Source organism: Dermacentor silvarum, chromosome 7 (genome assembly GCF_013339745.2).
Source record: "Dermacentor silvarum isolate Dsil-2018 chromosome 7, BIME_Dsil_1.4, whole genome shotgun sequence".
Classification (NCBI taxonomy): domain Eukaryota; kingdom Metazoa; phylum Arthropoda; class Arachnida; order Ixodida; family Ixodidae; genus Dermacentor; species Dermacentor silvarum.
The window spans coordinates 131423140-131449920 of record NC_051160.1 but is presented as its reverse complement, the minus strand read 5'-3'; the positions used below and the strand labels follow the sequence as shown (position 1 = coordinate 131449920).

The window sequence follows — 26781 nt, the reverse complement described above, 5'->3', positions numbered from 1 at the left end:
AGAACTGAGACTCGTATGCCGTTGATCTCTCCATCAACTACAGGAAGACCCAATGATATCTTTTCTTCTCGAAAGCGTCCTGGTTGTCCGGGAGCATGGTTTTCGACGTATCATGTGTATCCTGGGTATCCTTGATCGATTCTTGCGATGATGCTGCCTTTCCACCATTTAACAAAACCACGCCTGCTGCCTTTTCTCGGTTCTGTAGCCTGCAGTCTTCTGTGCGGTGTCCTCGTCTCTTGCAGTGCTGACAAATGATATGCGCCTGTGGTCGGTTCCCTCCTACACGACAATCGACTGCACGATGACCGACGCGGTTGCACAGGAAACATCTAAGTACCTTAGGTACCGCACCTTGCCTAACTTGGGTTACATCATCGTCTCTTTTACGAGTCTCTCCTTCGATTTCACCTAAATTCCTCAAGCCTTGCACTTCCAGAAATTGGTCAGCAGATTCAGCGAAATCATCTAGACGTTTCAATGAACGTTCTTTAAGAAAAACATTGAGTTTTGAGCTACAAGTCAAGAACTGCTCAATCACAATGCGCTCCCTGACTCCTTCGTACGTCTTCTCTGTGTTTGCCATTTCCATCCATCTATCAAAATAATTTGTTAAATGGCAAGCAAACTGTTTACCAGTCTCTGACTTCTCTCGTTTACTACTCCGGAATTTTTCACGGAATCCTTCTGCAGTTAGCCTGAATCTCTGCAATAATGCTTTCTTGACTTTGTCGTAGTCCATTGACTCAGATGCTGGCATTCTTCCGAACACGTTCAACGCTTCGCCAACTAAACACAAACTAAGTGCTGTCGCCCACTCAGATCGCTCCCAGCCTTGTCCTAAAGCAATCCTTTCAAAACGATGTAGATATGCATCAAGGTCATCTCGCTTATCGTCAAATGGAGCCATTAACTTTCGTGGACAAATTGTCTTTGTTCTTTGCGGCTCTATTTCCGAAGAATCCTACGATCTGTCCGCGTCATCTCTTTCGACAGACACATCGGCCAAACGGAACTTCAACAACAAAATTTCTTTTCCCGCTTCGCATGCTTCTAGAGCTTCTTTTTGTGCTCTATCAAAAAGGCTAAGCGATTCTTCGCGGCTAAGTCCCAGAGAACTGGCTACCCCCAACAGCTTCTCATAATCCATATTCCTGCGAAGTGTGAGACCGAGTATTCAGGAAATAAATCCTGGCAAGCTCGCCAATATTTTGTCATGGTCTCAGGGTGGTAAACACGACGCAAGGAACGTTTGGGTTAAGAAAAGCCTTTATGGGACATGAACACAAGAAAAACAAATGTGGTTGATCCCTCTTATATAGGAATCGGTATAGAACACGAAAGTGAAACGTGTCTTCACAGAAGTAGTGTAATGTTTATTGCACATTGATATATAATGTCTATTGGTGTTTTGTGGCTAAAGCGCCCTTAGGCGTTGATGCACCCACGCTGACGCCTGGTGGCACGTCTCCTCCATCACGACTACCAACGTCGATGACCATGAGCAACCGTCGTGCATATGGAAGCTGCACTACGCTGCACACGCTAGCACAACGCGAAAGACGAAGCACGTAACTGACACACTAATACAACGCGCAAGACAAAGCACGTAACTGAATCGACACCGAGTCAAATCAGCGCGTACAGCGCGTCGTAATTGCAGCCTCCGCGATCAACTTCAGAAACATTTTCAGAGCTAATTGCGGAGGCCACGCTCCGCTGTGCTGAGTACGGTGAACGCCACCTACCAACGCCACCTAGGTGGCGTTGGTAGTGCTTCTTGATGCCAGCGTCCCTTCGAATGCTGGCATCGAGGCGTCGTAGTGCTGAGACCACCGAAGCGTTCACTGTCGGTGCGCGTTAGTGTCATAATGCAGTACTTCTCTTTTCTGCTCGTAGGCGGCGGCACCGCCCCGAGCAAGAGCGCGGGTACACGGAGGAGTGTTAGATATATAAGGCGCGTCTGTGTAGCTCTCTGCAAGTGCGTTTGTGGCGCAATGGGTTAAACGCTCGGCGATCTACCGTCGCGGACCGAGAGGTCGTGGGTTCGATTTCCAAATTTTGCATGTTTGTGGAACTTTTTCTTCTGGTTTCTTTCTTTGTATTATGTTCTATGACGTATTTCCGTGACGGAAATACGTCAGTGAAGTCTTGGTGGACCCCGGCATAAAACACTTTCGTGTTAAAATACAAATATTAAGAAAACACGCGTTATCAAACTAATATCTAAACCCTAACATACAACAAACTATGTACAAAACTTGTTAATTACAAATACTATCTTAAGTCCTCGCACACGACGTATTAAACAGTTCAAAATATTTACATTAAGTCCCTTGACGTGGCCACGTGACGTCGTCGTCGCTGCTTCCGACGACACGTTGTTGGGCCCGCTGATGCGTCGTAAAGTCGGCGTCGCTGATTCCGACGTTCGGCCCTCGGTTGAGCTGGTCAGGAGGTCAGGATGGTGGGGTGACCTGCGCGCCTGGAGCGCCCGGTCAACTCCGCAAGCCTGCGGATCGTAGCCGCAGGGAATCCGGGAAGCAGCGCCGTAAGCCCGTAGCTGCGGCTTCCGATGGGGCGTTCGCTCAGCTCGCGGGTCGTGGCCGCGGCAGCTGACGCACAGCTTCCATTGGGTTGCCGCCGTCTCCGCGATTCACCCGTCCTGTTAGGCCTCCAGCTCCTTCTGCCTGCCTGCGTCCCAGAGCGTAGCTGGGCTGCTCTCTTAGGCTACGTGTCCCTTATCCCGTTGGCCACGTAGCTGCGCGTGCACTTTTGCGCTTCTTCTTTTGCTTTCATGTTGTATTCCTTTTAGTGAGACTCTCTTATTTTCTAACTTCTCTCTTTATTTCTGTCATTGACTCCACGTGTCTTCTTGTTCTCTTCTTATGCTTTTTCTTTTTCTTTCTTTCTTCATTTTGTGGCTCATGACAAAAAGCTTTAGCAAGGTCTACTTGGAGCATTGCAAGCTGCTCAGTGGAACCGTAAAAGTACTCAAGAAGTGTACGGGCGATATGTATATTGGTCTGAATCGATCGACCTCTAATTCCGCACGTCTGATGGGAAGCAATGAGAATCGACATCGCAAATTGTGATCTATTAGATAAAACTTTTGCAAAGATTTTGTAATCAACGTTTGACAACGTGATTGGTCTGTAGCTTTCAACAGAACGCAGTTTTTCCTTATCTGAGCTTTCTTGGGATTAAAACTGTGTGGCTTTTGCAAAAAGATTTCGGAAGGGCGTCCACCTCTAAACTTGTAATAAATATATCCAATAATATGGAACTGATAATCCCTTTGAACGCTTTGTAAAATTCGCTTGAAAGTCCATCAGGGCCGGGGGTTTTCGATAAAGGCAGCTGATCAATAGCTTGCTCAATTTCTTGAATGGTAACAGTACCACTGATGAATGCACACTCCTCATTCTTTAAAGGTTTTACTAGAGACACGAAACTCTCTAAGACTTTTGCATCATGATCTTCGGGAGGTGCACTGAACAAAGCATTGTAGTAACTTTCAAATTGTGAAATTATGTCATTCGTATTTGTTACAAGACTACCTTTGGAGTAGATTTCCGAAATTACTTTTGAAGTACCGTGACGTCGCTCATCAAGTAAAGCTTGACGTGTTGGCTGTTCAGAGTGCAAAGCACGACTGTTTCGAGATCGAACTCGCGCACCTCGGTAACGCAGTGCGTCATACTTTTGTAACTCACATTTAATATTTTTCATATCTTCTATGTAAGTGCCTGGCATTTCGCATTCCATCTCGTAAATGTTACTTAGGCTCTTGAGAAGCATTTTTTCTTCATTCTTTCTATAAAATGATTTCACCGACCCAATTTCTATAGCCACTGTGCGAACCTCTTGCTTAAAGAGTTCCCAAGCAGCAAATAATGGCAAGTCTTTAGAAAAACAAGTTGTTAGGGCCATACGCACACGATTGATAAATTCCTGATCATTTAGGAGCTCAGAGTTAAGTTTCCAGAGTGCCCACTGTGGTCGGAAATATGTTACAGATTTCTCACGAATTTTTGCGATAACGATACAATGATCAGAGAACGAAACTGCGATAGTACTACAAGACAGTCCTCGGGAGAGGAGTGATGAAGAGACATAAATTCGATCAAGGCGGGCGTAAGAGTGACCTTGAATTCGTGCATAAGAGCAAGAACCTTGTCCCGACGCTCCTATATCTATGAGCCCTGCATTCTCTATCACGTTAGACAAAACTTCGCCACTCCTGTCTCGCTGAATGTTAATCCCACTTCCATCACTCGAATCACATACACAATTGAAATCTCCCATTAACACAATGCAGCGTTCACAGTCCAGTAGATTAGACACAGTATCAAATAAAAGAATTCGTTTGGCAGCGTCATTAAATGCGTAGAGGTCAACTATTCGCCATGGCACACCCTGCAACACAAAATCGCAGTATATGTATCGGCCTTCAGCGTCCACATGGTAGCTAAATGCTGAACCAAAGTAGGCTCTTTTTCAGAAACAGGAAGCAGCCCGCGGATAAACCAAGGGCGTGTGAAACGCAGACATTATATTCAGGCAGAAAAGGTAGCAAGGCTCTTTCTGTTTCGTCATCACTTTCAATCTTCGTCTCCTGCACAGCGACGAAGTCGAGGCGATGACTAGATAAAAGCCGGCGAAGCTGTGCCTGTTTCTGCAAAGACCTAAGGCCCCGTTTATTCAAAGTTGCGAAGAGAAGTTGCTGTGTCAGCGCCATGGTGACTAACCACTATACAGACCTAATTATTTATGTGGTCGGTCCTTGAGGGCAATGGTGAGGCTCCCTCCGAACCCCCACCAGGCCTCCTGGACCGTGATCGTCGGCACTTTCCTGAGTGTTTCGATGTCTTGCGGCGACGTGCTTTTCTTGTGGTACTGGTCGTTTCGCTGTCCGTCCTTGTTTTTGATGTGTTTGTCGCGTGGCGCTTCGGAATTGATGCATCCGCGTTACTTCGTCTGTCCTCTACCAGCACAGGGCACGTGTCGAGAAGCTTGGGTGAAGCAGATGAGAAAGAAGAAAGAAGAAGGAGAAAGAAAGAAGAAGGAAAGAAAGAAAGGAAGAAAGAAGAAGAAAGAAGAAAGAAGAAGGAAGAAAGAAAGGAGAAGAAAGAAGAAGGAGAAAGAAGAAGACGGCGTTCCGAACGGTCGCGTTTTTCATGTTCTCCGCTCCAAAGGATTTATCGGCCCCTGGCCGAGGTGCTGCTCAGGCGTCAGCCAGCAGCAATGACTACCGTATTGTGCTACCTCGTCTTCCTACCGGTAAGCTGGTTGTGGACTCCGTTTTCCTGCATGCTGACTTAGCTGGTCGACCGTACAGAGCCCAAGACTTCAGAGACGCCCTTCGGAATGTTATTGACCTAAAGGAAATAAGTTCCATTGGCCAATTTCAGATGTCGCACGTGTGGATGGTGACGTGCAAGTCACCAATGACAAAATCAAATCTAGTCACGTGCGGGGATTTATCAGTGAAAGGAAGACGCTGCATCGTCATGGACCCTGAGCCCACGGAAGTAAAAATGAAGCTTTTATGGCTACCTGAGCGTTTGGAAGACGCCTACATTCGAGATTCACTCCAGGCATACGGGAAAGTGACATCTATATCAGAAGAAAGCTGGAGAGTATCGGAGATGGAAGAAATGCGTACTCTAAATCGTGATGTGGTGTTGTCTCTTGCTGACGGAGTAGGTGTGGGTGACGTTCCACATCTCCTACCTGTCTGTGGAGTGCAGAGCCTTGTACTGATTCCAGGCAGACCCCCGCTTTGTCTCCGCTGAAACAAGGTTGGCCACATTCGTCGCAACTGCAGAACTCCACGTTCTGAAGACTGCCGGCGCTTTGGCCACACAGCTGAAGAATGTGTGGTAACATACGCCGACAAGTTACGACATAGGACACGACCTCCTGATGAATGCGTGCAAGAACACATAATGGACGCCACAGAGGTTCTCGACGCGACCGGAGATGTTCCTTCTGCCGCGGAGACCAGTTGTGCCGGCAAGTCTCGTCTAGATCTAAAAGACAATGGCATCGCACAACCGCCCAAGGACAAGGAAAGTAGCAAAGCGACAGATGATCAGTCCAAGCAACAGTGCAATGAGGCGCCCGTAATCACACAGCCAGTTCCTGCCCAGCAAGCTAAAGAGGCAGCCGAAAATGAATCATCTGCGAGATCAACGAGCCACCGTTGCTTATGTGTGAGAAAGTAACGCACTGATCACCGTTTTCAGTGCCTTGCTGCAACAACAAAGAAAGAAGAGCCGCCTTACGCTTGTTATGAAACCTGTCGTCGAGGCTGGTGGAGCAAAAACTTATCTAAGAGAGTGCTCACCACGGTGCAGTGCCGTTATCTGTGCCAAAAAAAGAAAAACAGAAATGGGCTCGTCCGGGATTTGAACCCGGGACCTCTCGCACCCTAAGCGAGAATCATATCCCTAGGCCAACGAGCCACTTTTTTTTCTTTATTGCCGATTGTGAAAGTCAAAACAACAAAAGTTCAAATGTTAAAAACATCAGCCTACTTCGGCTGACGTAGGAGGGATTAAAATCTTCATGACAGCCAAGTCATCGAGGACAGAGATCCATTCGGGCGGTTCAGCTTGCGCCCGATACACTTCCCTAAGGGCCACAACACTTTCAATAAAGTTTTCGCGCGTCGAACGGACGTTAACATCTGCATGTCGCACTTGCATTCGCGTCTTCCACAGACTGTGGAGGCCCAAAAGCATGATTAGGTCAAATGGTACTTCCGCTTCATTTGCGATGGGCAAGAACCTGATGCCATATGGATCCAGGGGAAAATCTTTTTTGACTGTTCGTTGGAGGACATCCCAATGAAAAATTGGGTCCCAGCAGTCAAGGAACACATGCTCTACTGTCTCAGGCTTTTTGCATAGCAGGCAGTTAATCGTCCATGGGACGAAAATACCATTTTCATGGAGCCACGTCTTAACAGGAAGTGTAACTTAAAGAAAAAGGATTTCAGAGATGGCTTAACCGGCATTCTCTTAACTCGCTTCAGAACATCTTGCCCTGGGCCTCCACGGTGAGGTAAACGATAAATAGGAATCGCCAACATTGTGTCCACAAGATTCTTATACAGATTTTGTTTCGAAACATTGCACAAGTACTCAATAGAAAAAAGCACATGCAATAGCCGGAAAGAAAGTACAACCTCTCGCATGTACCCACTGATAGCCCCATACATACTCTCACACGATGAAACAACGATTTATGGGAGATGTCTCTGCAACCTCACTTGGATAGCAGTCCTCAGAAAAGTATCCCTTTGATCACGGAGGAATATAAAACGCGACACAACTTGACGTAGAAATAAGTGCACAAGTCCAAGCCCTCCCACCTTAACAGAAAGAAACAAGTTGGTACGACTGGTTCTCTCCCAGATAGACGCCCAAATAAAAACTGCAAAAACGTGGTGCATCTTTTGAATACTGGTCCGTGTTGTACACAAAACGTTCATAATGTACCATATTTTGAATACAAGGAAAAGGTTGCAGACGGAGGCGCGCGAAAACATTGATAACTGACTCCCCTGCCATGCATCGGCTTTCTCCCTCGCCCTTGACACTTGCTCATTCCAACATTCACTTGGTTCTCGATAACACTGAAGGGGGACACCGAGATACTGCGTTGGCAGACAAGACCATCGCACTCGCGCGAAATGATCGGGCATCGTTTCCCAGTCACCATGCCAAAAACCAGAGCTCTTATCCCAGTTTATCAGACACCCCGTTTGCTTGCAAAGTTCATCAACCGTGCTGATCACTTCAGTAATACTGTCTCTGTTCGAACAGAATACTGCAATGTTGTCCGCATAAGCGAAAATTTTGACATGCGCTGATTCTAAACGAAAGCCTGAGATGCGTTCACTTTTGATTACAGCCAAACATAGAGTGGCTCTAGGTATGCCGCAAACCGAAGGGGCGACAGTGGGAATCCCTGCCTTACTGACGAACGCACTACCAGCTTGTCTGAGAGGTCACCATTTACAATGATGCGCGTAGTGCACTTTGCATACGCCATTCTGACGCCTTCTATGATCACCTGTCCTACGTTAGCGTGCTCTAATATGCAAAAAATAACATCATGTGAGACGCGATCAAAGGCTTTTGCCAGATCTAGTTGCATCATTGCAATTCGATCCCCCAGCGCATCACAGCATTCCAATACCGTACGTGCGACGGGTACATTCGTGGCAATGCTTCGTCCCTTGATTCCGCAAGTCTGATGCGGTCCAAGCTATTTCGTTATCACGCCCTGTAATCTCTTCGCTAGGACTTTCATGTATATTTTGTAATCAACGTTGGTGAGGCTGATCGGGCGATAGGACCCCACCAATAAACGCTTCTCTGGGTCATCTGTTTTTGGGATTAACACTATGTGCGATGTGGTGAATGACAGTGGTACTTGCTTTCGCTCATACGCCTCAGTCAATACTCGTAACAGTAACTGAGCGACTATGTGCTTAAAGGTCCTGTAAAACACGGCACCAAGCCCATCAGGTCCTGGAGTTTTACCAGTCTGTAGGTCTTCTATTGCAGCTTCAATTTCGTTTTCAGTTATGGGCATCTCAAGACGCTCCTTTACATCGTCTTCAAGTCTTGGCAGGAGAGACAAAAAATCACAACAGAAAGCATAACCCATCTCTCTCGCATGGCCAAGAAGGTCGCAGAAGTACTTTTTAAATACGTACTGGATTACATTAGCATCGCTTCAAATTTCATCACCATTTCTTATCTGCCTGGTTTGTTTTTGGCAGGCGTATCGTTTTTCATCTGTTAAAGCTCGCTTCGTTCGTGTTTCACCGGCCCACAGTTTCTGTGCTCTTGCGCGTATTATACCTTTTATTTATACTGATTTATACCTTTCAGTGTCTATTCTTTCAAGCTGGCTTTTCACATCCTTAATATCTTTCGTATACTTCCCAGGCTCGGTACTCTCCATGCTTATTAAGAACTGCAGTTGCTCGCGCGCTGCTTTTTCCTCTTGCTTTTCTTTGTGTCGGTTGAAGCAGCTCTTTTCTATGGCTTTACTTTTTAGCCACTTTTTGAAGTCTTCCCACTGAACCGCAAAGATACTGGACCGCTCCTCGAGCAGCTTCTGCATCTCATCTGCAATGCCATTTACAAATCCCTCGTCCTCCAAAAGTTTAGCGTTGAATTTCCAGAGATTCCAGTTGAAGCGCGTACTCCTTTCTTTCGCACCAAAACTTGCCGATCACCAGGCAATGATCGCTAAAAGCCACAGGTTCAACTTTGTAATCTGTGCAAAGGGGTGCGAAGCTCAACGGATGCGTAAATCCTATCTAGTCTGGCATGGCTATCTCGTTGAAAGTGCGTGTATTGCGGTCTGTTCCCGTAGGTGAATATGCTGCCAATATCCTCTAAGATATTGTCATGAACCAGACCATTTAACAATTGTGCGCTCCTATCACGCACAGGCGTACCCTTCACTCGATCGGCAGCGGCACACAGTTGCAAATCGCCCACGAGCAACAGCAGTTTGTCACGAACAATGTAGGACTCTAGACGGTTAAAAAATCGCTGCGTTCAGAGTCAACATTTGGTGAATACACGCATATAATGCGCCGACACAACTTCGAAAAGGAAAAGTCTACGACGAGAAGGCGACCACTTGGGCAAGAAAAAATTGACTCCACGATAATGCCTAAACTATTGCGGAGAACCAGGACGCACCCACCCGATGTTCCAACAGAATGGCAAACACTGACATTGAAGTCTGCACGAAAGGTGAACACCATACGCTCAGTAAATTCTTCGCTGTCAATCTTCGTCTCTTGGATGGCTACGATGTCCAGCGCGTTGTCAGCAAGAAGACGATTAAGTTGACATTGACGCCTTCGTACACCAAGGCCCCTGACATTCAGAGTCGCTACGCGTAACGCTACGTCTAGTTTTATCGCCATGCGTTAGGCAAAGAGACCTGTGACATACATTGAACACCCTACTTGGTCCCGCCGGGAGCACTGTACGGCGTCGTCCTTCCTCGGGTCCGCTCGCAGGCGTCGGGAAAACCGGCACGCATTCCTTCGCCGGCAGTTCAAAACCCGTGCACACTGTCTAGTGGATATACTTGCCGCCACAACCGGGAAAGAAAACCACAAGCACCCACTCACACATGCACAGGAATACACTGCAAGACTACGGAGGCGGTTTGTCCGCCTGCCGTGTCTCGGCCGCTAAGTTGGGCCGCGGTTTTAAGGTAGAGCACCGAATTCCTGGGGTTTTCGGCGGCGGCTCGTCACTGCCACCACCCAGCTCTTGCTTTTTACTGACGAACTCCTCGCGGGAGCGCTTCCCAGCTGTCAGGGCGGCAGCCTCCTGGCTGAAGTCCATGGTCTCGGGGTTCCTAGGCTCCACGTTGTCGGGAGTTTTGTCCGCAGCTGTCGTCTTATCCTCTAGCGTGCCGTCGTATTCCGGCTGAACCTCACGTTGCACTTGTACGGCCGCCGCTACTGCATTGGACGTCGTCGCACTCTGCTTCGTCAGTGGCGTCAACGTAGGCCGATCCCGCGTCGCTGGTTGCCCAGTTTCACGGGCTGCATCCTCTGCGTCCGCCTCGTCCATTAGCAGCTCAGATGAGTCTTCACTTGTACCGGGGCCCGCGATGCTCGCATAAGTGCGGGCACATTGGTCGTCTTCGTGGCCGAACCGTCGGCAGGCTCCGCAACGTGGGACCCGACAATCTTTACGGATGTGGCCCGTATTACGACAGCGAAGGCATAACGGAGGCCTACCTGGTACGACGACAAGCGCCAACTCACCGCTAACGTTGAGCTGGTGCGGCAAGTCGTCGAGCTTCACGCCTGCTTTCAATTTCAGTGTGGCGAGCCTCGTTGTGGAGCCCTTCTCTGACATACCCCGCACACGCCAGCGCTCCCGGGAAACTTCGGTGAGTTTCCCGTATCACGCAAAGGCGGCTCGTACGTCTTCGTCCGGCACGTTATTTAGCAGCCAGTGAAGCTTGAGTCGCACGTCCTGGTTCGCGGGATCAATCACCAGGCAACGGTTTCCTTTCACAAGTAGCTCACCGACGCTGACAATCGTCGTTACCGCTTCAGAATCCTTAAAAGTAACGGCCCAGACGTGGCTCATCCGATACGCCCCCAGGGCGATAACATCGGCGAGCATCTCATGCTGAGCTAACGTGTCCCGTAAATCCTCGACCCGATACGGGCGGGCCCTGATATCGGCGAGCAAAAAATAAAAAACAGTATTTACAACGAAACGCCCTGTAGGCAGTCCTGGCAAAACAACCGGGTATGAACTTTCCTCTTCGGTAGCCCTGTTACTGCGGCCAGGCATGGCCGCTGAAGCCGCTCCTACGGAGCCCGTCATCACACGTTCGTTCCCTGCGGTGGCCGGAAGTAGAATCCAGGCCAACGAGCCACCGTTGCTTATGTGTGAGAAAGTAACGCACTGATCACCGTTTTCAGTGCCTTGATGCAACAACAAAGAAAGAAGAGCCGCCTTACGCTTGTCGTGAAACCTGTCGTCGAGGCTGGTGGAGCAAAAACTTATCTAAGAGAGCGCTCACCACGGTGCAGTGCCGTTATCTGTGCCAAGAAAAAAACAGAAACGGGCTCGTCCGGGATTTGAACCCGGGACCTCTCGCACCCTAAGCGAGAATCATACCCCTAGACCAACGAGCCATGTTTTTTCTTTATTACCGACTTGGCAAATACACAAAAACAACATGTCAAATAAATAAGAGATTAAAATAACCAGTCGTTAAAAGACTGTAGCGTCATGTTAAAATGGCTTCAACGAAGCCAAACTGTCCAACACTTGAAGCCATTCCGGTGGGTCACTTTGCATTTTCAACACTTCCCGTGTGTAAACAACATTTTCAACTAAATAGTATCTGGCTGACCTCGCATGTACATCAGCATTGTGTACAGCCATTCGAGTTCTCCATACGCTTTGCATACACAATAACATTAACATGTCCGCCGGCACACCGTCAGGTTCTGCGCATGGCAAGAACCTTATTCCAAAAGCACTAATCGGGAGCTCCTTTTTTTAAAGTTCGCTGCAGAATGTCCCAAAGAAAGCGGGCATCGTGGCAGTCAAGAAAAATATGTTCAATTGTTTCTTCCTTATTGCATATAAGGCAATTGACGGGCCATGGGACAAACAAACCCTTGCTCCTTAGCCATGGCTTAACCGGCAGTGTGTCAGTGTGGAGCTTGAAAAAGAAGGATTTTGTGTTAGCTCTTACAGGCATATTCCTTACTCTTTTGAGAACATCACGTTCAGGCCCTAAGTTGTACATAGAACGATACACTGGCATAGGTACAAAAACGTCAACAAGATCCTTATATAATTTTTTTCGTGACACTTCAAACCAGTACTCTCTAGAAAATCTCGCATTTAGAAGACGAATCGCCGTGATAACTTCACGCATATAGGCTTTTAGTGCCATCGGTTTGACTGCGTGCGACGATATACCAAAATCGGGCAAAGCGTCACGTAACTCTCACTTGGATCACCGTGCGCAGAAACCCATCACTTTGGTCACGAAAGAAAACAAATCTCGACACAAGTTGCTTGAAAAACAAATGAGTTAAACTGAGTCCGCCGTTGCGCAAAGAGTGAAACAAATTAAATCTGCTCATGCGTTCCCATACTGAACCCCAAATAAATTCCGCAAACACTCTGTGTATTTTTTGAACTGAAGATCGACTCATGCATAGCACCTGCAAGACGTAAAACACTTTAGCTACTAAAAACACATTACACACTTTGGCTCTTGCAAACATCGAAAAGTTGTGGCCTCCCCATTTGTTAGTTTGTTCTTTCATTCTGTCCCTCTCATTCGTCCAGTATTCTACTGGCTCTCGGTAGTTGCCGAGTGGAACCCCAAGATAAGTGCCGGGTAACACACTCCACTGCATTCTGCAAAACAATTCTGGCGTATCTTGCCAGTCCCCGTGCCAAAATCCTAAACACTTTGGCCAACTTATGGCACTACCAGAAGCACTACAAAAAGATTGGGCTTCCTTCACTACTTCTGCAATGCTTTGCTTATCGCGACAGAACACTGCTATGTCGTCAGCATAGGCTAACACTTTTATTTCTCTGCCAAAAAACGTGTACCCGCGAATACTATGGCTCTGAAGTATCTTTAAACAGAAAGGTTCTAAATAAAGAGCGAAAAGCAAGGCCGAGATCGGACACCCTTGTTTTATGCTAGACAGTACTGGAATTCGTCTGCTGAGTCTGTTGTTGATAATTAGGTTTGTTGTACAACCATCATCAACCATTTTCACCCCATCCAAAATGACTGTTCCGGCATTCATGTATTCAAGAAGCAGAAACAGGATCTCGTGCGACACCCTGTCAAAAGCTTTGGCTAAATCCAGTTGTAGCATAGCTACACGATCTTGCATCAAATCGCAAGCATTCAAGTATGCTTCGCGCTGTGTGTATATTTGTGAAAATAGTCCTACCTTTTATACCGCATGTCTGATGTGTACCTACTAGGGATTTCACTACACTCTGAAGACGTTGGGCGAGCACCTTCATGAATACTTTATAATCAATGTTAGCTAAACTTATTGGTCGGTAGGCCTCTACTGATTGAAGCTTTATGGGGTCAGTAACTTTAGGTATAAGTACCACATGTGTCTGTCGGAAGGAAGGAGGCGTCCATTTTTGTTCATAACACTTCGTTATGACGCGATACAGAGCCTGTGCTACTTCAACCTTGAAAATTTTATATATCGCTGCCCCAAGACCATCTGGTCCAGGCGATTTTCTTGCACTGAGGTCATCGATAGCCTTTTCAATTTCTTCTACAGAAATAGGCCTTTCAAGAGCTTCCTTAAGTTCACCAATTCGCCAGAGGCAAATAATCACTTTTAAACGCCGAGATATCGCTTGCTCTCTTGCTTAGCAGCGTACTATAGTGGTCCACAAAAGCACGTTCTATCATTTCCTTGTCGTTTGTAAGCTGCCCTTGATAAACTATTTCTTTTATTTCCTTACTCAATTCGTGTCTCTTCTCATCACTTAGCGCTCACTTGGTGGGCGTTTCACCCAACCATACTCGTTCTGCGCGTGCTCTCAAAACGGCGCCGCGATATCTCTCTTCATCAATGACTTCAAGTTTCGCTTTAAGTTCTTTGATATCGCTTACAAATGTACCAGCCGCGCCTCTTTCCATGTTCAAAAGGTATGCTAACGTGCACTGCAGTTGACGTTCTTCTTGCTTTTGTTTGTGCCGCAACACGCATGCTCTCTCTAAAGCAATTATTTTCGCTTCGGTTTTAAACAGTTCCCAAGCTTCTACAACATTTTCCGCATTTGAAGGAGAACATTTTCTAATTTCTCTTTTATTCTTCGTAGAAACAATTCATCCTGCAATAAATTGTCATTAAGTTTCCATAAGTGCCAATTAAATTTTTTCTCTTTGCTTTTCGTACCTATCGTAACCATTACCAAGCAATGGTCAGTGAAACTGATGCATTCGACACTGTAGCTAGAAAGGAGCGGAACTAAGAGAAAAGGGACATAGATACGGTCTAACCTCGAGTGGCAGTCTCCTTGAAAATGCGTATATTGCACATCACTGTCAGAACCAAGAACACTTCCAACATCCTCCAGATCAACTTCACACAAAATTTCATGCAGAACAGTTGCGCTTCTATCTTGACTGAGCAGCTTTTTCGATCTATCTATCGGCCGGCACACACAATTAAAGTCGCCAAACACTAGAACGTGCCTTTCACACACCAAGAAAGACCTCAGGTAAACAAAAAATTCTTCGCGTTCACAAGCATTATTAGGTGCATATACACACACCGCCCGCCAAAGCAGTCCAGAAAAAGAAAAATCACAAATAAGCATACGCCCTCCCTGACATGAAGTAACTTGCTGCTCTGTTATCCCAATACTGTTTCTAATAAAAAGAAGGCAGCCACCAGAAGTACCATTCGCATGGCAAACGCATACGTTGTAATTCGTTCTGAAAATTTCTGCCAATCGATCCGTTTTTTCCTCTGATTCAATTTTTGTTTCTTGGACTGCCATCAAATCAATGTCTTTTTCTAATAGCATGCGGCTAATCTGACATTGTCTTCGCCGCTGTGACAGCCCTCTGACGTTTAATGTCGCCAAACGAAGCGGAGTGGTGATGTTAATTTCGTTTGCCATTGTGTTAGCTGCAATTAAGGTGGGCCCCTACTCACACGGTTCGAGGAAACATAGCGGCTGTTGTATACACTGATGCTTGGTGTTGCTCTTTGAAGGCGACAACTGCAAAACGACGTCCTCGTAGAATCACTCCCGATCAAAGATCGGGTGCGGAAAGTTCTTTCCGGGGCACTACCTCCGCTAAGGCGGAGGCGGCGCATGTGACGGCCGTCTGTCTGGCGGCACGTTGGGCTTGACCTTCAGCGTCGACCGTCGGACTGTCGGTGTTTTTGGTGTCGGTCCTTCGGTATCCACGCCGTCGGTGTTTTGGCTGTGGTCCTCAACATCGTCACGCAACCGCTTTCCGGCGCCCTTAGCGTCGGAAGTCAGGTCCATGTCCTCACTGACGCTAACTGGCTCGTCAGCCACTTTGGTCGGAGGTGGGGTGATTTCTGACGACGCGCCCGTCACGTCAGCACCAGCTTCCGTCACGTGAACCTTGGCAGGTGGAGGCGCAGAATCCGGCACATTGCCTTCATCTATCCCCTTCAGGTTCACCTTTGCGGTCTTCGTAACCAGTGGTGCAGACTGAGCCGCCGCCCCTTCAGCTGCTCCTTTGGCGGCCTCTTCGGCGTCCTCTTGATCCATGAGAAGCTCGGACGAGTCCTCGCTCCTGCCTGGGCCTGCAACGTTGGCGTACGTCCTCACGCACTGGGTCTCGTCGTGGCCAAAGCGACGACACAGCCCACAGCGTGGAACCCGGCATTCTCGTCGAATGTGTCCAGTGCCACGGCACCGGAGGCAGAGGGGTGCTCTGCCCGGGACAATGACGAGAGCCAGGTCTTCCGCAACACGAAGTTGGTGTGGTAGGTCGTCTGCTGTCATTCCGGGCTTGAGTTTCAGGACCACAGACCGTGTCGTGGTTCCTTTGTCGTTGCAGCCCTGGACTCTCCACTTCTCTCTCGTCACTTCAGTTACTCTTCCGAACGGTGCCAAGGCTGTTCTCACGTCTTCGTCAGGAACACCATGCAACAGCCAGAAGAGCTTGAGCCTGACACCCTGGTTGCACGGGTCAATGACTACGCAACGGTGTTCCTTGACAAGGAATCCTTCTGTGTCCAATATCTTCTTTTTGGCCGCCTCGTTCGAAAAAGTTACGGCCCACACATGATTCATCTGATAGGCCCCGACGGCCACCACTTCCGACAGCAGCATGAGTCGCGAAAGCGCATCCCTGAAATGCTCGACACGGTAAGGCCGAGCTTTCACTTCGCCGTGAATAAAAACAGTGTTCAAAACACTTGCACCTGAAGGCAGTTGTGGTAGAACCATCTGGTAATCCGGAGAAGGTTTTTCCGTTGACCGGGAACCGCGGCCGAGGGCCGCTGTAACCGCTCCTGAGGAGCAAGACATTCCGCGACCGTTCACTGTGATGGCCGGAAGTGGAATCGCTCTAGACCAACGAGCCACCATTGCTTATGTGTGAGAAAGTAACGCACTGATCACCGTTTTCAGTGCCTTGCTGCAACAACAAAGAAAGAAGAGCCGCCTTACCCTTGTTATGAAACCTGTCGTCGAGGCTGGTGGAGCAAAAACTTATCTAAGAGAGCGCTCACCACGGTGCAGTGCCGTTATCTGTGCAAAAAAAAAAAAAAAAAAAACAGAAACGGGCTCGTCCGGGATTTGAACCCGGGACCTCTCGCACCCTAAGCGAGAATCATACCCTAGACCAACGAGCCACCGTTGCTTAGGTGTGAGAAAGCAACGCACTGATCACCGTTTTCAGTGCCTTGCTGCAACAACAAAGAAGAAGAGCCGCCTTACGCTTGTTATGAAACCTGTCGTCGAGGCTGGTGGAGCAAAAACTTATCTAAGAGAGCGCTCACCACGGTGCAGTGCCGTTATCTGTGCAAAAAAAAAAAACAAACAGAAACGGGCTCGTCCGGGATTTGAACCCGGGACCTCTCGCACCCTAAGCGAGAATCATACCCCTAGACCAACGAGCCACCGTTGCTTAGGTGTGAGAAAGCAACGCACTGATCACCGTTTTCAGTGCCTTGCTGCAACAACAAAGAAAGAAGAGCCGCCTTACGCTTGTTATGAAACCTGTCGTCGAGGCTGGTGGAGCAAAAACTTATCTAAGAGAGCGCTCACCACGGTGCAGTGCCGTTATCTGTGCCAAAAAAAAACAGAAACGGGCTCGTCCGGGGTTTGAACCCGCGACCTCTTGCACCCTAAGCGAGAATCATACCCCTAGACCAACGAGCCACCGTTGCTTAGGAGTGAGAAAGTAACGCACTGATCACCGTTTTCAGTGCCTTTCTGCAACAACAAAGAAAGAAGAGCCGCCTTACGCTTGTTATGAATCCTGTCGTCGAGGCTGGTTGTGCAGAAACTTGTCTAAGAGAGCGCTCACCACGGTGCAGTGGCGTTATCTGTGCAAAAAAAAAAACAGAAACGGGCTCGTGCGGGATTTGAACCCGGGACCTCTCGCACCCTAAGCGAGAATCATACCCCTAGACCAACGAGCCACCGTTGCCTAGGTGTGAGAAAGTAACGCACTGATCACCGTTTTCAGTGCCTTTCTGCAACAACAAAGAAAGAAGAGCCGCCTTACGCTTGTTATGAATCCTGTCGTCGAGGCTGGTTGTGCAGAAACTTGTCTAAGAGAGCGCTCACCACGGTGCAGTGGCGTTATCTGTGCAAAAAAAAAACAGAAACGGGCTCGTGCGGGATTTGAACCCGGGACCTCTCGCACCCTAAGCGAGAATCATACCCCTAGACCAACGAGCCACCGTTGCCTAGGTGTGAGAAAGTAACGCACTGATCACCGTTTTCAGTGCCTTTCTGCAACAACAAAGAAAGAAGAGCCGCCTTACGCTTGTTATGAATCCTGTCGTCGAGGCTGGTTGTGCAGAAACTTGTCTAAGAGAGCGCTCACCACGGTGCAGTGGCGTTATCTGTGCAAAAAAAAAAACAGAAACGGGCTCGTGCGGGATTTGAACCCGGGACCTCTCGCACCCTAAGCGAGAATCATACCCCTAGACCAACGAGCCACTTTTTTTTTTTTTTTTTTTTTTTTCTTTATTGCCTTTTGCAAAATACATACAGAATTTCGACACTTCACAATTGGTAAAAGTGCCCACCAGTCTTTGGTGTGCACGAGATTTTAAAACCGCCTAAGGTTCGCAAGCTCGTTTAACACACTAATCCATTCTGGCTTTTCGTTTTGCGCATCGAACACTTCTTTTATGTAACAGACACTTTCAATAAAATATTCACGAGTACTTCGAACATTTATGTCAGCGTGTCTAACAGCCATTCGGGTGCGCCACAGGCTGTGCAACCCTAATAGCATAAACATGTCGTATGGCACTCCTCCTTCATTTTCCGTCGGGAGAAAACGGATGCCATACGGTGTTATGGGCAAGTCTTTTTTATAGTTCGCTGCATGACGTCCCAGTGGAAAACGGCGTCCCAGCAGTCTATGAATACGTGTTCAATTGTCTCTTCCTTGTGGCATAGTAAACAATCCACAGACCAGGGGATAAAAATACCTCTTTCCTGAAGCCACGGTTTTACAGTTAGTGTATTGGAATGCAGCTGAAAAAAGAAAGACTTTGCCGATGGCCTGACAGGCATACGTTTTACCCTTTTTAGGACGTTTCTTTCACTACCCACAGTGAACATCGATCTATACAGCGGCACTGGCAATACCACGTCAATTAGATCTTTATAGAGACGTTTTTTGGGAACGTGGCTGAGGTACTCCATTGAGAAGCGCACCTTCAGAAACCGGAATGCCCATATCACTTCTTTCAAATATCCACTCATAGAGCCACTGTTAACACTGCTAGATACAATGAATTCAGGAAGGGCCGTACCTAGTCTCAATTGCATCACTCTAACCAGGAAAGGGTCTTTTTGGTCTCTTAAAAAGGCAAAACGACACACTATCTGCTTCAAGAACAGATGCGCCAGTCCAAGCCCCCCTGTTTTGACAGATCGAAATAAGTTTGTTCGACTCGTTCGCTCCCAATTGGATCCCCATACGTACACTGCCAGCACCCGATGCAAACGTTGCACGCGAACTCTAGTAATACACAATGCTTGCAATACATAGCACACTTTGGCAACGGCAAACAGGTTGCAGACCGTCGCGCGGGCAAACATCGAAAGACTACGACCACCCCATTTAGCTGCTTTTTCTTGCACCTTCATTGTTTCACTTTCCCAGAATTGCCCCGCCTCTTTATAGTGCTCAAGCGGCACCCCGAGATACTTTGTCGGCGCAACGGTCCACTTCACATTCAAAAAGATGGGTGGGGTGCTTTGCCATGTTCCATGCCACACCCCTAAACACTTATCAAAGTTTATCACGCTACCAGTCATTTTACAAAAAGATAAAGCGTCCTTTACCGCGGTCGCGACACTTTCTTTATCGCTACAAAACAAAGCAATATCATCCGCGTATGTAAGCAGCTTTACTTCCGTTGACTGTAAACGAAAACCTACAATACTTTTGTTATAAAGGATCTTTCTGCAGAATGGCTAGGTACAACGCAAATAGTAGAGGACTTAAAGGGCATCCCTGGCGCACACTTGAGCGTACGTGAAAGCTCTCGCCTACTTCCTTATTTATTATAAGGTTAGCGGTACAATTAGCATAGCACATCTTTACTCCATCGAAGAGCACCGAGCCAACATTTACATACTGAAGAACTGAAAAAAGAACGTTATGTGATACACGATCAAACGCCTTTTGCAGATCAAGTTGAAGCAATGCTACATGTTCACCCCACGCATCACAGCATTCCAGAATGGTTCTAGCAATGTGAATATTTGTGTAGATTGATCTTCCTTTGATTCCGCACGTCTGATGTGGTCCTACAATTCGTGTTATAACTCGCTGTAACCTCTTTGCCAAGATCTTAGTAAAGATTTTATAATCAACGTTAGTCAGCGCTATTGGGCGGTAAGACCCAACTGACAGCAATTTTTCTGAGTCTTCCGTCTTGGGAATGAGTACTATATGCGACCGCCCAAATGACGGGGGTGCATATTTTCGCCTATACGCCTCACTAAATACCAAAAATAAAATGAGGCTCACATGTTTTCTGAAGGCCTTATAGAAAGCCGCTCCCAACCCATCAGGTCCAGGAGACTTCCCCCGAGCTAAATCCTCAACGGCATCTTCAACTTCTTTTTGGCTGATCGGTTCTTCCAGATATTCACGGTCTACGTCATCTAGTTTTGCCATGTTGGCCAGGAACTCGCGTTCGAATTCTTCCGGGACATCGTTACTTCTTCGAAATAGTTCGCTATAGTGCTCGAGGAACGCTCTGTGTATTTTAGCTTGTTCGTCGGTGACTTCATTCTTATAACTTATTTTCCGAATTACGTTTTGCCTTGCGTGAGCCTTTTCGTCTGCAAAGGCTCGCTTCGTGGGCGTTTCGCCGAGCCATAGCTTGTCCGCCCTTGCTCGGATCACCGCTCCTCTGTACTTATCTTCGTCGATAAGCTCCAGTTGACTCTTAAGTTCATTGATCTGCTTTGCGAACGTACCAGGTTTATCGGCCTCTACTCGGTACATAAAGTCCAGTTCTTGCTGTATTTCTTTCTCCTTTTTTCTTTCTTCGTACTTCATCACACTAGCTTTTTCTATTGCACAAATCTTTATTTCTTCTTTAAAAAGCTCCCACAACTCTATCACGTCATCATGCCTTGCCAATAGCTGTCCGAACTTTTCCTTTACGCACTCAACGAACGATTCATTATGTAGCAGCTTGTCATTAAATAGCCACATCTTCCAATTAAAGCGTGAAGCCTCTTTGCGCGTCCCAAATGTGACTAACACCAAACAATGGTCACTGAATGACACATGTTTAACGATATAACTGTGGCATGCTGGTACTAACTGCAATGAAACATATATCCTATCCAGTCTCGCGTGGCTAGCACGCTGGTAGTGTGTAAAAACTGGCCGGGTACCATTAGACAACACCTGTCCTATATCTTCTAAATTATGCTCTTGTACCATTGCGATCAAGCGCGAGGCACTCTTTTCCTTAACTGGAACATTTTTGACACGATCAGCCACTGAGCAAACACAATTAAAATCTCCAAGCATAATTATTTGTCTCTCGCACATCAAGTACTGCTTCAGCCGTTCAAAAAACACGTCTCGTTCATTTTCGGCATTAGGGGCATATACGCAGATTATTCGCCAACCAGAATCTGACATTGAAAAATCGGCTATAACAAATCTACCACTCTGGCACACAAACACATTCTCAACAACTATTCCTAAACTGTTTCTAATCAAAATAGCACATCCACCTGATGTGCCGAATGCGTGGGCAACACAAACATCGTACCTAGCTCGGAAAGGCAGCACCATGCGGTCAGTTTGTTCCTCGCTATCTATTTTATTGCGATAGCAATTATATGGACACTCAAAAGCAGATTTCTGCCGTCGGCGTCGCCGTCGCCGTCGCCGTCGCCGTGAGGTTCCGTATGACGTCAATGGAGATGAAATCGTGACCGCGCGCCGCCGAACGCTGTATGTGCGAGTGAAAGGGCGCGAGGGACGCGCTCTTTCACGGGGAGTGAACGCACGGCGGAGAACAAACGCGCGTTCCGCGCCGTGCTTGCTTAAGGGCTGCAGAAGTAGGCGTCTCTTTCCTCCTTTACAATCACCATATATGTGGAGCAAACGCGCCTTCTTCCGATGCGCGAGAGGCCGTGGGGGAGGGAAGGAAGGGGGAGGGAAGGGAGGCGACGTTTAGCTGCGGCACCAAGTGCCTATTTATATCAGAGGCTCCGGCAACAGTCACCAACGCCGCACGCATTTTGAGCGAACGCGGGCAAAACGCCGACGGCGTCGACAACAGTTCTGCGCGTTGCCGGTGCTGCTTTGTTTCTTGCACTGCAACTACGTCTAAGTCGTTCTCCAAGAAAAAGCGACTCAGCTGGTACTGCTTCTTTCTAGCATTTAAACCTCGGACATTGATAGTCGCAATGCGTAGTGCTGTGCTCGAATTTATCGCCATAGATTAAAATATGTACGCCATGGTGCATACCTCTCGAGCAAAGGCACAACAAAACATCCGCGGCTCATTAGCGACAAGCCAACCTGTTCCCGACGTCTGCGCTCCTCGAGCTTCGGCTTGGGTTGCGTTGCCGAAGGCTCCACTCACTACCCTTTTTTGATCGTTCATGAGCATCGTCATAGTCCCAAAGAAGCCACTGGGCGCCAGAGCTCGCGGCTACGTTGGCGGTTTCAGCACCACTTTTCTGTCTGGTGGAATGTTGGGCTTTGGCTTCAATGATGAACGCCGAGTCACCACCGTTTTCGTTGGCGGTTCCCCAGCGCCAGCGACGTCTTGTCCGTCCGAGTCGTCTGTTGCAGCTTCGCGTCCGCGTTTGCTGACTGCGTCTCTGCTGTCTTCCTCCGTGACGTCCATGCTACTCGTGAACTGACTAGCTGGCTCTGTTGAAGGTTCGCCCTCTTCAGTGCCTACACTGATTTTTGCAGGCACGTCCCTTACGTCGGTCTCTTCTACAGTGCAAATGTCTCCTTGCTTTCCATTATCTTGTGGATACAAGGGCGTGTCTATGGGTCGTATCTCCTTTTGGTTCACTTGTCGCGACGTTCCTGCAGCTTCTTCCGCGTCAGCTTCGTCCATGACGAGCTCTGTGACGTCCGTTTTTCCCATTGGGCTTGTTACACTTGCGTATGTCTTCACACACGAGCTCTCGTCGTGGCCAAAACGGCGGCACCGTGCGCAGCGAGGGACACGGCAGTCTCGCCGTATATGCCCCGCGGTGTGACACCGCAAACACACTGGTGCTCTTCCCGGAGCAATTAGCAGCGCCAATTCCCCACCGACACGAAGCTGGTGCGGGAGGTCATCGACCTTGACGCCTGCATGAAGCTTGATGCTCACCGTCCGCGTGGTCGTGGTTTTCTCCTGGATGCCATACACTCGCCACTTTTCTTTCGCGACGTCCGTTACAGTCCCGAACATTGCAAGTGCAGCGCGTACATCTTCATCTGGAACGTTGAACAACAGCCAATGCAACTTCAGGCGCAGGTCTTGATTCGTCGGGTCTACCACTATACAGCGGCGACCTTTCACTTTCATTTCACCTATACCCAGGGCTTTCTTGACGCCTTCAGCGTTCTTGAAGGTGACGGCCCACACATGGCTCATCTGATACGCCCCTAAGGCTATCACCTCAGGGAGCAGTGGCAGATGGCCCAACGTATCCCGGAATTCTTCAACTCGATAAGGCCTTGCACGCACGTCAGCATGTAAAAATATGGTATTCAAAACTGTACGACCTGTGGGCAAAGTCGGTAGGGTGACCTCGTAATCCTCATGTTCAGCTGGAGTATTCCTGTTACCGCGGCTGTTCATAGCCGCAAACACCGCCCCATCGGAGCACATGATAACCACGTCCGTAGGCTTTCGCGGCCGGAAGTGGAATGACCAGCGACGCCCTGTGACGGATCTTCATACGTAGATTGGACAGGTGCGCAACATCACTTAGCATCGCTGAAAAAGAAAACTGCGTCGGCCGGGAATCGAACCCGGGCCACCCGCGTGGCAGGCGAGTATTCTACCACTGAACCACCGACGCTCTGCGTCGGCCGGGAATCGAACCCGGGCCACCCGCGTGGCAGGCGAGTATTCTACCACTGAACCACCGACGCTTTTTTATTTTTTTTTCTTTATTGCCTGCTTTGACACCAAATGAACACACATATACATATATATACAAACAAATCACTCACACTAAAAATACATGGTCATATTAAAAATGCTTAAAGTTTACGAGTTCATCTAGAATAGCCACCCACTCAGGAGGGTCGGCTTGCGCACGATACTGTGCTCTTAGATTTGCAATGCTTGCAATAAAATTTTCCCGCACCGAACAAACTTTCACATCGACATGGCGTACTGCCATCCTTGTTTTCCATAAGCTGTGGAGGCTCAGGAGCATGAACATATCGCAAGGTGTTCCATCACTATTATCTGTGGGCAGAAACCGTATACCAATTGGTGTAATTGGAAGTTCTTTGTAAGTGTTCTCTGTAAAATGTCCCAATGGAAGACAGCGTCCCAACAATCTATGAATGTGTGATCGATAGTCTCCGGTTTTTACAGAGTGAGCAGTCAACACTCCATGGCACGTAAATACCTTTTTCGTGTAACCACGTTTTAACTGGCAAACAATTGGTATGTAGCTTAAAGAAGAAAGATTTTACTGTGGAATTAACGGGCATCCTTCTCACACGCTTCAAAACGTCATTTCCTGGACCTCCACAGTTAACAGCTCTGTATATTGGTGTAGGCAACATTACATCGATTAAGTCTTTGTACAGTTTCCTCTTTGTAATGTTAGACAAATATTCCAAAGAAAACCGTGCACGTAATAACCGAAACGACATAATCACCTCACGCATATACCCAGTCACACCTTGCCCACTGTATTCACTGCACGTTATGACGAATTCTGGTAGGGCACTTGCCAGTCGAACCTGTATCACCGTGCGTAAGAACTCGTCACTTTGCTCTCGTAAAAAAAAGAAACGCGACACAAGCTGCCTGATATACAGGTGAGCAAGCCCCAGTCCGCCACTGCGGACTGACCGAAATAAATTGGTGCGACTGACGCGTTCAAAAGTTGAACCCCATATAAACACAGCGAAAACCCTATGAATCTTTTGCACACACATCCTAGTCATGTACATAATTTGCAAAACATACCATACTCTGGCAACTAAAAACAAATTACATGCACTGGCACGTCCGAACATTGACAGGCCTCGGCCAGTCCAGCTGCTTGTTTTTTCCCTCATCTTGTCAGTTTCTTCAAGCCAATAATCTTTAGTATCTCTGTAGTGCTGTAGCGGCACTCCCAGGTACTTCACAGGTGTAGTCGTCCACCGTGTCGAAGCGAAGTGTTCTGGCGTTACGTCCCAGTTGCCGTGCCATATACCAACGCTTTTATCCCAGTTGATCTCCGATCCTGATTGCTTGCAGTATGCCTTTGTGACTCGAACAACTTCCTGGACGCTTTTTTGGTCATCACAAAAAACAGCGATATCGTCCGCGTAGGCCAGCACCTTCACTTCAGTCATCTGTAGTCTAAACCCTCTAATATTTTCGTTACTGATTACAGCCAAACAGAAAGGCTCAAGGTATAATGCAAAAAGTAAAGGGCTTAGTGGACACCCTTGCCGAACACTTGATTTGACAGGTATTCTTTGACTAAGGCTTTTGTTAATTATAACCTGTGTAGTACAGTCCTGATATGCCATTTTAACTCCCTGCATAATAACATCACCTACGTTTACATGGTTAAGTATCAAAAAAAGTACTTCGTGCGACACTCTATCGAAGGCCTTTGCTAAGTCGAGCTGTAACATGGCAACTCGGCCAGCAAAAGCGTCAACACATTCAAAGACACTGCGAGCTACATGAGTGTTCGTACAGATAGTACGTCCTTTTATACCACATGTTTGATGTGGTCCCACCAAGTCTTTTATCACAGTTTGTAACCTGTTCCCAAGAATCTTCATTAACACTTTGTAATCACAGTTGGTTAGACTTATTGGCCTATATGAACTTACTGACAGTAGCTCCTCACGGTCATCTGTTTTCGGAATTAAAACCATGTGGGCACTTCGAAAAGACGGCGGTAGTTGTTTTTTGTCGTACGCCTCCGCGAAGACATGATACAATATCTGTGATAACGCAGGCGCAAAAGCCTTATAGAATTCGGCACCCAGGCCATCCGGCCCCGGCGCTTTTCCTACAGCCATATGTTCTATCGCGTGTTCAATTTCTCGCTTGCTGATCGTCTCTTCTAATCTTTCTGTTTCCTCTTTATCCAGTCGTGGCATGGCCTTCAAAAAGTTTGTTTGAAAGCCCAAGTCAACCGATCTCTTGTAACCAAATATTTTGCGGTAATGTTCTTCAAAAGCACGTTTGATCATTTCACACTCTGAAGTTATCTGATCATCGTACACTATTTGTTTGATTTCCTTTTTAAGGGCGTATCGCTTTTCGTCTGCCAGCGCGCGTTTATTTGGCCGCTCATCGACCCAAAAACTTTCGGCTCTTGCCCGGACTGTAGCAGCCCGATATTTTTCATCGTCAATAGCTTCTAGTTCTTTCTTCACTTTACTGATATGTCCTGTAAACATTCCTGGTTCGGCACTCTCCATTTCAAGCAGCAGTTCAAGTTGTCGTTGTAGCTCTTTTTCTTTCATTTTTTCATTGTGGCTCTTCACGCTACCCCTTTCTATCGCTATCATTTTAACCTTGATCTTTAGGTCCTCCCACGCTTCCGCATAGTGCGCTGGCTCCTTAGCTAGCATTTTTTCAATTTCCTCTTGTACTTTTTTAACGAAGCGCTCATCTTCAAGAAGCTTCCTATTAAATTTCCATAGGTACCAGTTGAATTTACGTTCTTTCGGTCGGGACCCAATTTCAAAGTGTACCATACTGTGATCACTGAAGGAGACTGGCTTCACACCATAGTTGCTGCATATTGGTACTATAGCAAGCGA

At 47.6% G+C, this 26781-nt stretch overlaps 10 non-coding genes across 10 annotated transcripts; all 10 read right to left on the bottom strand.

The window, feature by feature from the left end:
• Nucleotides 1–6398: 6398 nt before the first annotated feature.
• Trnap-agg (transfer RNA proline (anticodon AGG)) lies at nt 6399–6470 on the bottom strand. The gene has a single exon. It is a non-coding gene; the product is annotated as a tRNA-Pro (tRNA).
• Nucleotides 6471–11641: 5171 nt separating this feature from the next.
• On the bottom strand, nt 11642–11713 carry Trnap-agg (transfer RNA proline (anticodon AGG)). Its single transcript has one exon. It is a non-coding gene; the product is annotated as a tRNA-Pro (tRNA).
• A 5152-nt stretch (nt 11714–16865) lies between these two features.
• Trnap-agg (transfer RNA proline (anticodon AGG)) lies at nt 16866–16936 on the bottom strand. The gene has a single exon. It is a non-coding gene; the product is annotated as a tRNA-Pro (tRNA).
• A 195-nt stretch (nt 16937–17131) lies between these two features.
• Nucleotides 17132–17203, bottom strand: Trnap-agg (transfer RNA proline (anticodon AGG)). Its single transcript has one exon. It is a non-coding gene; the product is annotated as a tRNA-Pro (tRNA).
• A 190-nt stretch (nt 17204–17393) lies between these two features.
• Nucleotides 17394–17465, bottom strand: Trnap-agg (transfer RNA proline (anticodon AGG)). The gene has a single exon. It is a non-coding gene; the product is annotated as a tRNA-Pro (tRNA).
• A 191-nt stretch (nt 17466–17656) lies between these two features.
• Nucleotides 17657–17728, bottom strand: Trnap-agg (transfer RNA proline (anticodon AGG)). Its single transcript has one exon. It is a non-coding gene; the product is annotated as a tRNA-Pro (tRNA).
• A 190-nt stretch (nt 17729–17918) lies between these two features.
• On the bottom strand, nt 17919–17990 carry Trnap-agg (transfer RNA proline (anticodon AGG)). The gene has a single exon. It is a non-coding gene; the product is annotated as a tRNA-Pro (tRNA).
• A 191-nt stretch (nt 17991–18181) lies between these two features.
• On the bottom strand, nt 18182–18253 carry Trnap-agg (transfer RNA proline (anticodon AGG)). Its single transcript has one exon. It is a non-coding gene; the product is annotated as a tRNA-Pro (tRNA).
• A 5519-nt stretch (nt 18254–23772) lies between these two features.
• Nucleotides 23773–23843, bottom strand: Trnag-gcc (transfer RNA glycine (anticodon GCC)). Its single transcript has one exon. It is a non-coding gene; the product is annotated as a tRNA-Gly (tRNA).
• A 2-nt stretch (nt 23844–23845) lies between these two features.
• Trnag-gcc (transfer RNA glycine (anticodon GCC)) lies at nt 23846–23916 on the bottom strand. The gene has a single exon. It is a non-coding gene; the product is annotated as a tRNA-Gly (tRNA).
• Between the last annotated feature and the right edge of the window lie 2865 nt (nt 23917–26781).